Source organism: Cimex lectularius, unplaced genomic scaffold (genome assembly GCF_000648675.2).
Source record: "Cimex lectularius strain Harlan isolate CLEC.00 unplaced genomic scaffold, Clec_2.1 scaffold153, whole genome shotgun sequence".
Lineage (NCBI taxonomy): Eukaryota > Metazoa > Arthropoda > Insecta > Hemiptera > Cimicidae > Cimex > Cimex lectularius.
In genome coordinates this window covers 703,851-715,877 of record NW_019392833.1, presented here as the reverse complement: position 1 = coordinate 715,877, position 12,027 = coordinate 703,851, and the positions used below count along the sequence as shown (strand labels likewise).

The 12,027-nt window shown below is 33.8% G+C and overlaps 1 non-coding gene across 1 annotated transcript; it reads left to right on the top strand.

Annotated features, from left to right (window-relative positions):
- Window positions 1-1,504: 1,504 nt before the first annotated feature.
- Window positions 1,505-1,576, top strand: Trnag-ucc. The gene has a single exon. It is a non-coding gene; the product is annotated as a tRNA-Gly (tRNA).
- The last annotated feature ends 10,451 nt before the right edge of the window (window positions 1,577-12,027 follow it).

The following is a 12,027-nucleotide window of genomic DNA, read 5'->3' as shown; positions in this document are numbered from 1 at the left end:
ACTACCTTACTTTTTCGTAAAGATAGTACTTCTCAGCTAAAACTTCGGTGGGTAGAACTATCTTTTCCAAAAAGTGAATTGCCATAGTTGTCCTATCTCAAATTGTTTCTATCCTTCTACCACTTTCTCGAATCCCACTTATCCGATCGTGTTGTTTATGTAGTTTCTTTTATTCTTCGTACACATGTATTAGCAACATAGGTGTTCTTCAAGGCACCACTACCTTCATAACCTCATAGTCTGCTGATCTTCCCCTGCTCCGCAATACGTCTACATAATGGCATCTTGTCTCATTGTGTGGTATGGTGTAAACGCACCTCGTTTGACTCTTTTTGATGATCCCTCACAATTAACCATCGGCCACTGCTCTCCACCCTACCCTGAGCACAATGGCCGCGCGATGGCTAATAGTGGCTAGTTATGAGCCATTGTTTTAGAGGGGCCATGACATGATATCCTCTACTCGACGATTGCACGGATATCCCTCTTCCAGCATTGATCTTGCTCTCATCAACAGTACATTCATAAATAAAAGCAAATAATATTTCACCTTGAACCGAAAAATCTTACCTCCAATAATATTTCATCCATGTTTTTATTTCGTACGCACCAAGACAGAGGATTAAACAGGTACTAAAACACGCAATTTATGCACACAGTAGTACTAAACTAACGTTATGGAACAAGTGCTAGTTAGTAAATCATTAAATATTAACAGCAAAGGGAAGGGATTGTAATAATTAAGTAAACAAGTTCTCTTGTGTACGCAACAGCCACATCAAATCAAGGGATTAAGGCGGACCTTTTCCTTCTCGTCAATTTTTTCCACTAATTTTGTATTTTTCCTAAAAACGGGACTTTATTTTATTTTTAAAAGTAATTACTTTTTATTGCATTATCAATATGAATAAAGGAAAAAGAAAGCATGAATTTCCTATACAAACCATATTATTCCGCTAATGATCATTGTATCATAGAAAAAAGCTCATGGTTTTCAAGCTTATTACATGCAGAAGTTTCTTCTGAGATAGCCCTTAGTTGACATTGCAGACTAAAACTCTAGCTGAAATGACAAAAAGTGAATTGTTTCATGATAACACAAAATGAAATGCTTAAAGGAATGGTTTTAAAATTTTTTTTATCACTACCTAATGGGACATTTATCCCTCTTTCTAATGGTGTTACCAGATTTGCTTACCTTAAAGAGCAAAGACGTTATGACGGTTTTAACCTAAAAATTTAGCATTTTGGTCAATGGAAATTAATTTATAAATATCTCCGAAACTTTTGAGAATTTTTAAAAATGTAAAGAATATTTTTTGTTGCAAATAAGCTGTAGAATCATCTCCTTGAGTTGCGCGCATAGATTGTGAATCACCCTGTATATATAATTATAAACTTAAAAAAATAAGAGAAAAATAAATTTCAAATTATATAATATACTGATCGAATCTCTTACGTTCCCGTTGCTCCTGGGGATATAGAAAGTAAGTTTCTTCGAGCTGCGATGGTGGTGTAATGGTGAGCATAGTTGCCTTCCAAGCAGTTGATCCGGGTTCGATTCCCGGCCATCGCACTAAATTTTTTCAAAATTTTATTTTAATTATCACGTACAGTAATACAAATAAATAATACTACTATTCTAAAGTGATATCAAATTCAATATTCTTCAATACTTGAGCAATTAAGGTATAAATTACTTTAATATAACTCCTTTAGTTAAACATGTTTTACGTGTTACTGTGTTTCCTGCAACTGTTATATATTAACTAATGTTTATTCTTGAGTTTATAATTACGAACTTTCTCAAAAGTCAATATTGTTTAATTAATAGCTTACCGTACTGACGTAGAAATATTCTTCCACTGTTCTTCAATCATTATTCTTATTGTCCAATAAGAAAAATCTTTTAATTATTTATCTTTTCATTTTTCCTTACTCTCACTCACGACTCATTTCATTTTTAACTTCTTCTCTTTCTCTTTTGGTTATTAATACTATCTTAATCTATTTCACACTCTCTCTCCCCTGTCTTTTTCATTACCTTTTTATTTTTTTGTTTCGTTTTAGTGAATCTGAATCAAAGATTTTGCCGTCATAAAATGAAATAAACTCGAATGAACGTAAAAATGAAAATGTAGGTCATCATTGGTAAAAATTTACACTTTCGCTCTCTCCCTCCCTCTCTCTCTCTCTCTCTCTCTCTCTCTCTCTCTCTCTCTCACCCCCCATCTCACCCTTTCTCTCTTTTTCTTATTATTATTAATATTATTTTTCTTCTTTTCTAAAAAACGGAAAGGATAAGATTTAGTTTGGACAAATAACTTATAATATGAATATATTTGTACACTTAAAAATTAATATAAATAAGTACATTGATGTTGTGGGAATCAATTTTTATAATTACAGTATTACTCTTATTATTATTATTATTATTGCATTATTGCTATATTCTTCTATTATGCCATAACATAAACATGAACAAATGTTGTTAGGGGAACTTGTTCCCAGGACATAAGGTTTTTTTTCCTTCTTAATGTATAACAGTTTTTCTTCGTCTTTCTGCCTATCGACATCTGTTCATCTATTTCCCACTCTCTCGTGTAGACTTGGAAGAGTGGTAAAATTAGACGAGATTCTGTGACTATAAATTCGTTCGTACGTTCTCTTTCTCTTTCTTTTTTTCTATCTGTGTATTTCTATCTATTGATTAATTTTCCTATTTTATCTGCCACTAATATTTGGCCAACTTTTCTATCTATTGCTTATATGGTTCTTTATGTTAAACCCAAAAAAATTTACATAATTGTATTGTTTTACAAAATCGGCATTTCAACTCTGGTCGCTAGAATTCCTCATTCCTTTAAATTTCTGATGATGTTCCAAATAATCTAGACTGTTGTAAATTCCATTTTCTTCCAAATGGGTAACAAAGTGTTGCCATGTTACGAGGACACCTCCGCTATCTCAGATGATACACCGCGGATTACGTACGAACAAAGCTTTAAATTTCCCTTTCTAATCTTATTTTCCTTTTCTTGGAAAGAATCCTTTTTCTCGACGTGTGCTATTACACACAAAAAATACCAGTAGGATAAAACAAGACATCCATGCATAATTCAACGTGTAATTGGATAGATTTCGGCGAAAGTTCTTTCCTGCGCTTTAAAAAAAGAAAGCTTATCCAATTTTAACCAAATCATAAATCTATTGTATTAATTAGATTTGTAACCTTGATCGTGATGATATGCTATATCATATTACAAAAATAATGACCAGTTCACGTTGGTCTCACTCCATAATTAAAAAAAAGAAAAGATTATTAAATGATTTATTACTAATAAGAAAACAAGATTTGTTTATTTTTTAACATAGGGTCAATCACTCTCACATCAATTTATTGATTTAAATAATTCTTATGAAGGAAATAATAATATAAATGTAGAAGGTTATCTCGTACGAAATTATCTTTTAAGTTTTTAGTTGAGATAAAAAAGTCGGTGTCACGAGAAGGATTCGAACTCACGACCTTCGACTAGATACGCCGCTACTCTACCACTTGAGCTATCGTGACTTCGATCCACTCGGACACTAACTTCGTGGTTCGTAATTACTTAATTACAACAGTCAACTAAAAACCTTAATTAATTGAAAGATAGTCATTGGCCAAGCGGACCACGAAAATTAGTGAATTTACTAAGTTAAAATGAAGTATACTTCACTAAAAGCTCTCCGTGGCCATTTCATTTGTCGCCGAGAATCAAATAGATTAAACGACATTTGAAATATTGCAAAAAGGAGAGAAAATTCAAAAAAGGTGGGGTTGAGATGGGAAGATGGTGTCCGAGTGGATCGAAGTCACGATAGCTCAAGTGGTAGAGTAGCGGCTTATCTAGCCGAAGGCCGTGGGTTCGAATCCCGCTCGTCACACTCGCTTTTTAATCTCAACTAAAAACCTTAATTAATTGAAATATATTAATTAGTCAAGCGGACCACGAAAATTAGTGGAGTTACCGTTAGAATAAAATTGTTTTACATGTAATACATGAATTTGAATTTATAAAATAATTTATAGATTCATAATATATTAATTATTTAATAATTTTATTTTCACGATTAATATTAGCAATTACGTCTTTAGGTTTAAAGAGTAGGTTCTACGATCTGCTAAAATGCGTTTTAAATTTTTAAGCAAATAACAACGTCCAATGTTGTCAAAAAGCACATTTAATTTTTTATTTGTTTATTATATTTTGAAGTTAGTTGCTTAAACTAGAAGTAGCCTCTATCGTTAGTTCTAGCGGACACCAGTTGGTCCAATACACCACTGGGATTAGTAGACTGATTTATACCAATATCCGGTTAAACCTTTGATTTATTTGATATTCAAAGGATTTGATTTTATTGGACGGGGTATTACAAATATAGGTGGATTATCTACTTGGTACTAAAGGCATATACATAATATTGTTGTAAGGTAAATGATTATCTAACAGTTCTTTTGACTATTATTATTTGTCTATTACCGCTGACTTGCCTTTCGTAACCTTTTTAATAATTTTAAATGAATACTTTATGTTTAGCACTTAAACACTATCCATTTTATTAAAGTTAAAATAATAAAACTTTAATTTATTGGGTTAGATCTGATAAATTAAAGATAATGTTTTAAAATAATAATTTATTGAAATATTTGCTGTTCGATACATGCCGCTTTTATTCGTAAATATTTTGCCCGGTGTCATCATAAATGGAGTGTATACTACGTGTTCTCGTTTCATCATCTTTATGTTCTGCCATCAGTTACGAACGGCTGAAAGTTTATCAGTAATGATCATCAAAGTCGTATTCGGGCCACACATGTAAAAAGGTGTATGTGAAAAGCAACAAAAAATCGTGAGTTCATTTGGCAAACGCCGGTAGCTACAACAGAGATATTGGGTTGTCCGGAAAATAATGCAGGATTTTGGTATTAAACAAAAAAAAAGAAACTAGTTACTTTAAAGCAATGTTCTTTAATCAAAATAATTTCCCATACTCTCAATACATTTCTCCCAACGTGTTGGTAACTTATTAATTCCGTCTGAGTAGAATTCAGAATTTTTAGAATTGATAAAGTCAATAAATGCATTTTCCAGTTCCGTTTGATTTTTGAATATTATGTGTTGTAAGTAGTGGTCCAGGTGTCTAAAAAAATGGTAGTCAGTAGGCGAGAGGTCCGGAGAGTAGGGTGGGTGAGGCAAAGTTTCATAGCCAAGCTCCAATAATTTTTGTGACGTTACACGTGACACATGTGGTCGAGCGTTGTCATGCAACAAAATGGGCCCTTTCCGATTGACCAAAGAGGGCTTCATTACTGCCAATTTCTGATGCATGGTATTAATTTGGTTACAATATGATTCAGCATTGATGGTTTCGCCAGGATTTAAGAAGCTGTAGTGTATTAAACCAAATGAAGCCCACCATACCGTAACCATTACCTTTTTTTGATGAGTTGGGGGCTTTGGAAAATGTATTGGAGCTTCTCCTTTGTCGAGCCACTGTCCAGAACGTCTAGTGTTATCGTAGAGAATCCACTTTTCGTCACATGTAACAATTCTGGCCAGAAATGGGTCATTTTTGTTTCGACAAAGAAGTGATGCACAAACATCAAAGCGCTGATTTTTTTGGCGATCGTTTAATGAGTGTGGAACCCAATTTTCGAGTTTTTTCACTTTTCCAATCGCCTTGAGGTGGTCAGCGACGGTCGTTTTACTGACTTTGAGTTGCTCTGCAAGTTCTCGAACAGTTGTTTTGGGGTTTTCTTCCACCACTGATCGCAGAACATCATCATTAAGAGAGGAAGGCCTTTCACGACCTTCTTCATCTTCAAGGCTGAAATCTCCCTCCCGAAATTTTTTAAACCACCTTTGCACAGTGCACTCATTAACACAACCCTCGCCCCAGACTTGGTTAATGTTTCTAGCCGTTTGGGCTCCGCTTCGGCCGAGTTTAAACTCGTAAAAGAAAATCGTACGAAATTCTCGCTTTGACATTATAAGGATGACTGAATTATTTCCAAGTAGCGGAATGCTACAGAGGTAAACAAACAATATCATTTGGAAGAGGATTAATAAGTGTTGACATTCATACAAATGAGTAATCCTGTAAACGTAAACAGAATATTTTATATAGATTTTTTTTAATGAAAACTTAAAATCCTGCATTATTTTCCGGACAACCCGATATATCAAAATTCAATAAGACCTCCATGATATCCAATTGCAACAGAAGCTTCTTTCACATACCTCTTCTTTTTTCCACATTATTATAATTTTATTTTTTTAAATAAATACACGAGCAAAAACAATAATACGGAATTCGTGGTATTCGTAACCGAGTTCTGCTTATTTATTAATGGATCCTTCACATTTCACCAATTTGCGTGGGACTACTTTTTATGGGTTTTATCTCGTTTTCCGTATGAAAAAGAAAACATAAACAAAATTTATTCTTGAATTAATGAGATCCATGTTTTACTTCGTTAACATAGCCACGATGTTAGGCATAAAAATTGCTTCCGTTGGAAAGAACGTGACCAACAGTATAGTCAATATTACAATAATTGATACGCAATTGTAACCGATAACCATTTTTAAAAGAAACCCATACATTTATTGTCACATATAAAATTACACAAAGGGAAAAAAGATAAATAAGTAGTGAAAGAGAAAATTCAGTCTTTACAGGAAAAAATAATCGTATGTTCAATGAGAAGGAAGGAGAGACAGTGAATGAAAGGCGAAGTATACCTCTACTTTCAAATATCGCAATAATTATAGCGTCTTTTTCAGTCAATTAAAAAATGTTAAAACGACGTTTTTTCCAACTATAACTTACATTTTTATTTTTACTTTCAATCTAGCTCATTCAATTTTATGCAAACTGACAAAACCATCGCTTCAAAACAACTAAAAGGAAAGTTAAAAAAGACGGAGGTAAAGATATATATATATATAAGTTATATACGAGTATAACGATTTTGTTGTGTTAGTCTAGAGATTTCAATCTGGAGAGTGAATGCGTCCATTTTTTCGGCGTATCCCTCTAACAATGCAGTTTTTAAATCTGCCCAGTTTGACACGTTACTATTTTCAATCACTTGAGCTGCAGGACCTTTTATCTTATTTCTTAAGCATGAAAGCAGGTACACATTTTGGAAATTATTAGGGTGGTTAGTATCTACAAATGTGTTAACTAATTTTTGCGACATCTCTAAGAATCGTGTTAGAACGGTTGGGTCTCCATTGGTTTCCGGGACCATCTCCAGAAATTCTCTTTTAAATTCTGGGAGAGCCGTTTTGGATATTTGTTAACAATTAATAAAAAGTTCGTTTTTTAAGAATATGTTAATAATATTACAAATTTAAATGAGATTATTTTAATTATTAACTTACAAAAAAAACAAAAAACGAGAGCTCCTCCTACTACCATATTCGTTGGTTCCGAGCGTCTAGAAGTTCGATGTCGTTGTCCGGGAGAAAAGTTCATATGCGCTGATCTCTTCACCGATTTTTGATTGTCCGATTGCCAATTAACCGTAAAAAACGGGAAGTTACTCGATATTCATTCAATAACTTTTGACAATGTCCAGTCCGACTGCGCCAGTTAAATTATTTCTTTTGTGTGATGATTAGTGACCGTTAATCGAAAATTATTCAGAAATCGTGAGATGCGGTCTGGTGTGATATAGGTTTCAGAAAAACATTTTCTTTATCGTGCCAACGATTTGATCTTTATTGAGATCATTCAGACGCAAGAATGGCACAATTACACAGAAGACAAACACTTTGAGCCCTGAAAATGATCTCAATAAAGATTGAAACGTTGGCACGATAAAGAAAATGTTTTTCTGAAACCTACATCACACCAGACCGCATCTCACGATTTCTGAATAATTATTTCTTTTGTTGAATGCGAAAATCTTTTATTCCAGAAATTACAACTAAGTACTGATATACATTCAGGTCTTTTAATTTACGAATATAAATCAAATCTCTTCGGTATGCTTTCGGTAAATCTAACTTAAGACTAATTCGTTGGTTAAATGAAAATCCTTATAAAATCTCTAGAGTGGGAGAGAGTGCTGATGACAATTCTAGGAGCAACACCTGCATCATAGCATTGTCATCACATTATTTATTTAACAAAATAGTTATGCTCGTATATAACTTATATATAAATATATATGTATATACATAGAGAGAGAGAGACAGTGATTGAGAGACACAGACAGAGCATAAATGTATAAATAAATTACTTAAAAGAAATCGCTAAATGAAAGAAAAAAGAGAAGCAGAATATGATTTGGATTAAAACAAACATATATAATAGATAAGGTTGGAAAATGTAAAAGATTAAGAGATAGGTAAAGATATGCATAGGAGATGCAGATAGATAGATAACATAGAGAGAGGGAGAGAGAGAGTGAGAGAGAGAGAAAGAGTAAGTGAAAGAAAGAGCTAGAAAATGTGACAGAGAAAAAGTGATAGGCAAAATATAGACCCACTAAAAATTGGCACACACTTTAACATATCAAGCATGCGCACCAGATGATTTACAACCAATGGACGTTAAACCTTCACGTTTGATAGTAATTATTGTACTTTACTTAAAAAGCTTTTTTTCTATACAAAATTTTGAATGTTTAATTTCATTATTACTCAATAATTTGTTTTAATTTTTAAGATTTTTTTCATGTCAGTTTGATTTACTTATCAATACCGTTAGAATGATAGTAGGCAGAATTAAAATTTGATTTAGAACAAAGTATAACGTTAAGAATAATATATGTATAATGAGTAGGTAATTGCCACGTTTGTAGTACTCTGTTCGTGTCCCGGAGAGCCCGTGGTGTTTTATTGAAATTAGTATGAAAAATGCATTGTGAAGTGATTTGACCCCTCGACATCAACATGTAGTTGGAAAAGACCTTTTATTATTATTATATAAAATAAGTTATTTCGATAGAAAGATTTTTATGAGTGAGAGTGAGTTTGTAAGAGAGAGGTGTAGGTGCTGAGGTGAGATAGTGATATATGTGTAAAAAAAATAAAACATAGTAGTAAATATATACTAAAGCGACAAAAAATAAACAAGGTAGAACGATGTTATATTTTTCTATTGATGATTTGGATGTTTTATGTCGTTAGCACATTTCTCAGACCATCCTTTATCTTATTTGAGATTCTTATTTGAAATATATTTGGCATAAAGAACAAACAATTCTTCATGCAATGTCCGACGAAATCCGAGCGCCACAGGGAAATTCCTTTATAGTCAGACTGTTGACCAAGTATTGACGTCTGGACGCCGGAAGCGGGCTTTGACGCCAAAATCAAGTTTATGACTCGACCGATAAATCAAGGACGTATCGAATAATAGTGGGAAATCAAGAAAGCTACTAGAGATTCGTGATAGCGATTGCCCCAACGGAAAGTAATATATCAGCCCACCTGGCTTTAATGATAGAACATAAATCACACTGAGATAACACAGTGTGCTGAACTAATGTGCGTTTTGATCGGGCGAAATGATGACTTTTAGAAGATTGAGACTTGCTGGGTTTTTTTTGCAAAGATATTCAAAAAAATGAACGAAGGAGTAAGTAGTAGTTTTCTTAATTGTATACAATTTAAAATACTAACATAGTAGATACTTTCTATACAATTTAAAATGTTAACTAGTAGATCCTTTCTTTGAATAAGAGGGAATTTGTAAAACTTGCTTCGCTCCTGAAATATGATTTTCTTTACCAAACCGCCAAGTCTGGAAAAGGAGATAATAACTTCGGTTGGTAGGTTAGGTCACACGAGCCGGCAATTTGACTGTATTAATTTAGCCTCGTTATAAATGTTCGACGTGGAGTGGTGAAAGCCAGGAGGCCTCTCTGGATTTATGATTCATGTATGTGCGCCCATTATTTCGGGTCCGGGGTTTTGTTTTGAATCTACAATGACCCACGGCGAAACCAGTCCCCTTTTTAGAAGGACTTCCGTCGAATCGCATCCAAACCGAATATTGTTTCCACAATTACTCCCCCTCGACGGCTTGAAAATTCGACGTTCTGAAAAACATGACATCAAAAGTGATAACGTTTAACGATAGGATTATACAGATTAGATTAAAAGACTTTTAAACTTAGCTGGCAGGTTAATCGGTACTCCTCTTAAAAAAAACATGATTCACTATCTTCTGGAATTACATTACTTAACACAAAAACCTTAATTGTCTTCAAAAGATAAGTTCAAACAATAAAAGGTCAGTTATACGGTAATAAAATAAGCAAAATGAAACCTGCTCGACAACATGCAAGAGTCGTGTGTCATTAAAGGATGATTTGTATTTATGCAACGAAATATTTTATCTATGTATTATTTTACGAAAAATAAAAGACAGAAAAAACTCACTTTATAGAAAATCATGACCCCTCAAAAATAAAGCAAGCAGAAAACTACTTCAAAACGTACAACAAGAACGAAAAATGAACATATTCGAAAATTTTGTAATGCACAAACATAACGAAAAATCTAATAAAAACTTATTTTGTACGAAATTTGTACCTGCATCTAGAGATGCAACAAACAAATGATATATGTTAAGTTGGTTGACATTAAAAAAAAGTTATATACATATAAGCATACATATACACACATATATACATATATAATATAAAAAATAAAGTAAAATAAAATAAAATGGCGTGACGGCTGGAAAAGTTAAGTCGACCTCATCTAGTTGTTAGGACATGTTGGTTAGTGTGTATACTTATGGGGTTATGGAAATTTGTGGAACGGGATGTTTTCTTTGACAAAAGGAATTTGGAAGTCGGTGTACACGGTAAGGTTGGAGACGTAATAATGAGCATTGGTGTTTTTGCGGAGAATTTTTGACTGCAGTGACTGATTAATTTCGGAATTGGAGCGTTTGATTGAGCCACTCAGATCTATTCCGTAAATCCATATGGTTCGGAGTTCTTTTTTATATATTAACAGTATGTTCGTTAGTGAAAGTTTTCATCGTAAGTCTAGTAAACGTACAAGAAGTTTATATCGTTTAATTCCCCAATTTCGTGGTCCGCTTGACCAATTAATATATTGCAATTAATTAAGGTTTTTAGTTGAGATAAAAAAGTCAATGGCACGAGCGGGATTCGAACCATCGATCTTCGGCTAGATACGCCGCTGCTCTACCACTTGAGCATAGTGACCTCGATCCACTCGGTCACCAACTTCCCATCTCAACCACACCTTTTGAATTTTCCCTCCTTTTTGCCATTTTTCAAATGTCGTGTAATCGGATTGGATCGAGGTCACGATAGGTGCGGCTATCTACCCGAAGATCGTGGGTTCGAATCCCACTCATGCCATTGACTTTTTTATCTCAATTAAAAACCTTAATTAATTGCAATATATTAATTGGTCAAGCGGACCACGAAATTAGTGAATATAATGAATTAAAATGAAGTATACTTCACTAAAGCTCTCCGGCCATTTCATTTGTCGTCGAGTATCCAATCCGATTACACGACATTTGAAAAATGGCAAAAAGGAGGGAAAATTCAAAAGGTGGGGTTGAGATGGGAAGTTGGTGTCCGAATGGAACGAGGTCACGATAGCTCAAGTGGTAGAGCAGCGACGTATCTAGCCGAAGATCGTGGGTTCGAATCCCGCTCATGCCATTGACTTTTTTATCTCAACTAAAAACCTTAATTAATTGCTTTATATCGTTTGTTAAGTTCCTGTCTTTTCAGTTTTGTGTGGTGGTTCCATGTCAGTCTTTTGAAAAATATGCCTAGATATTTAACTATGTCAGCAGTCGGCATAGCTATGTTGATAGAGTGTTGGAAATGTAGCAAGGCGGAGGGTAAAGTTTGTGTGATGCATTTATTTTGATTAATTTTTATTATCCATCTTTTGGTCCATTGATTTTTAGTTTAGATGGGCTTGGATGTTGGAGGCAGCTATGTCTGGGGTTTGGTGCGAGGAA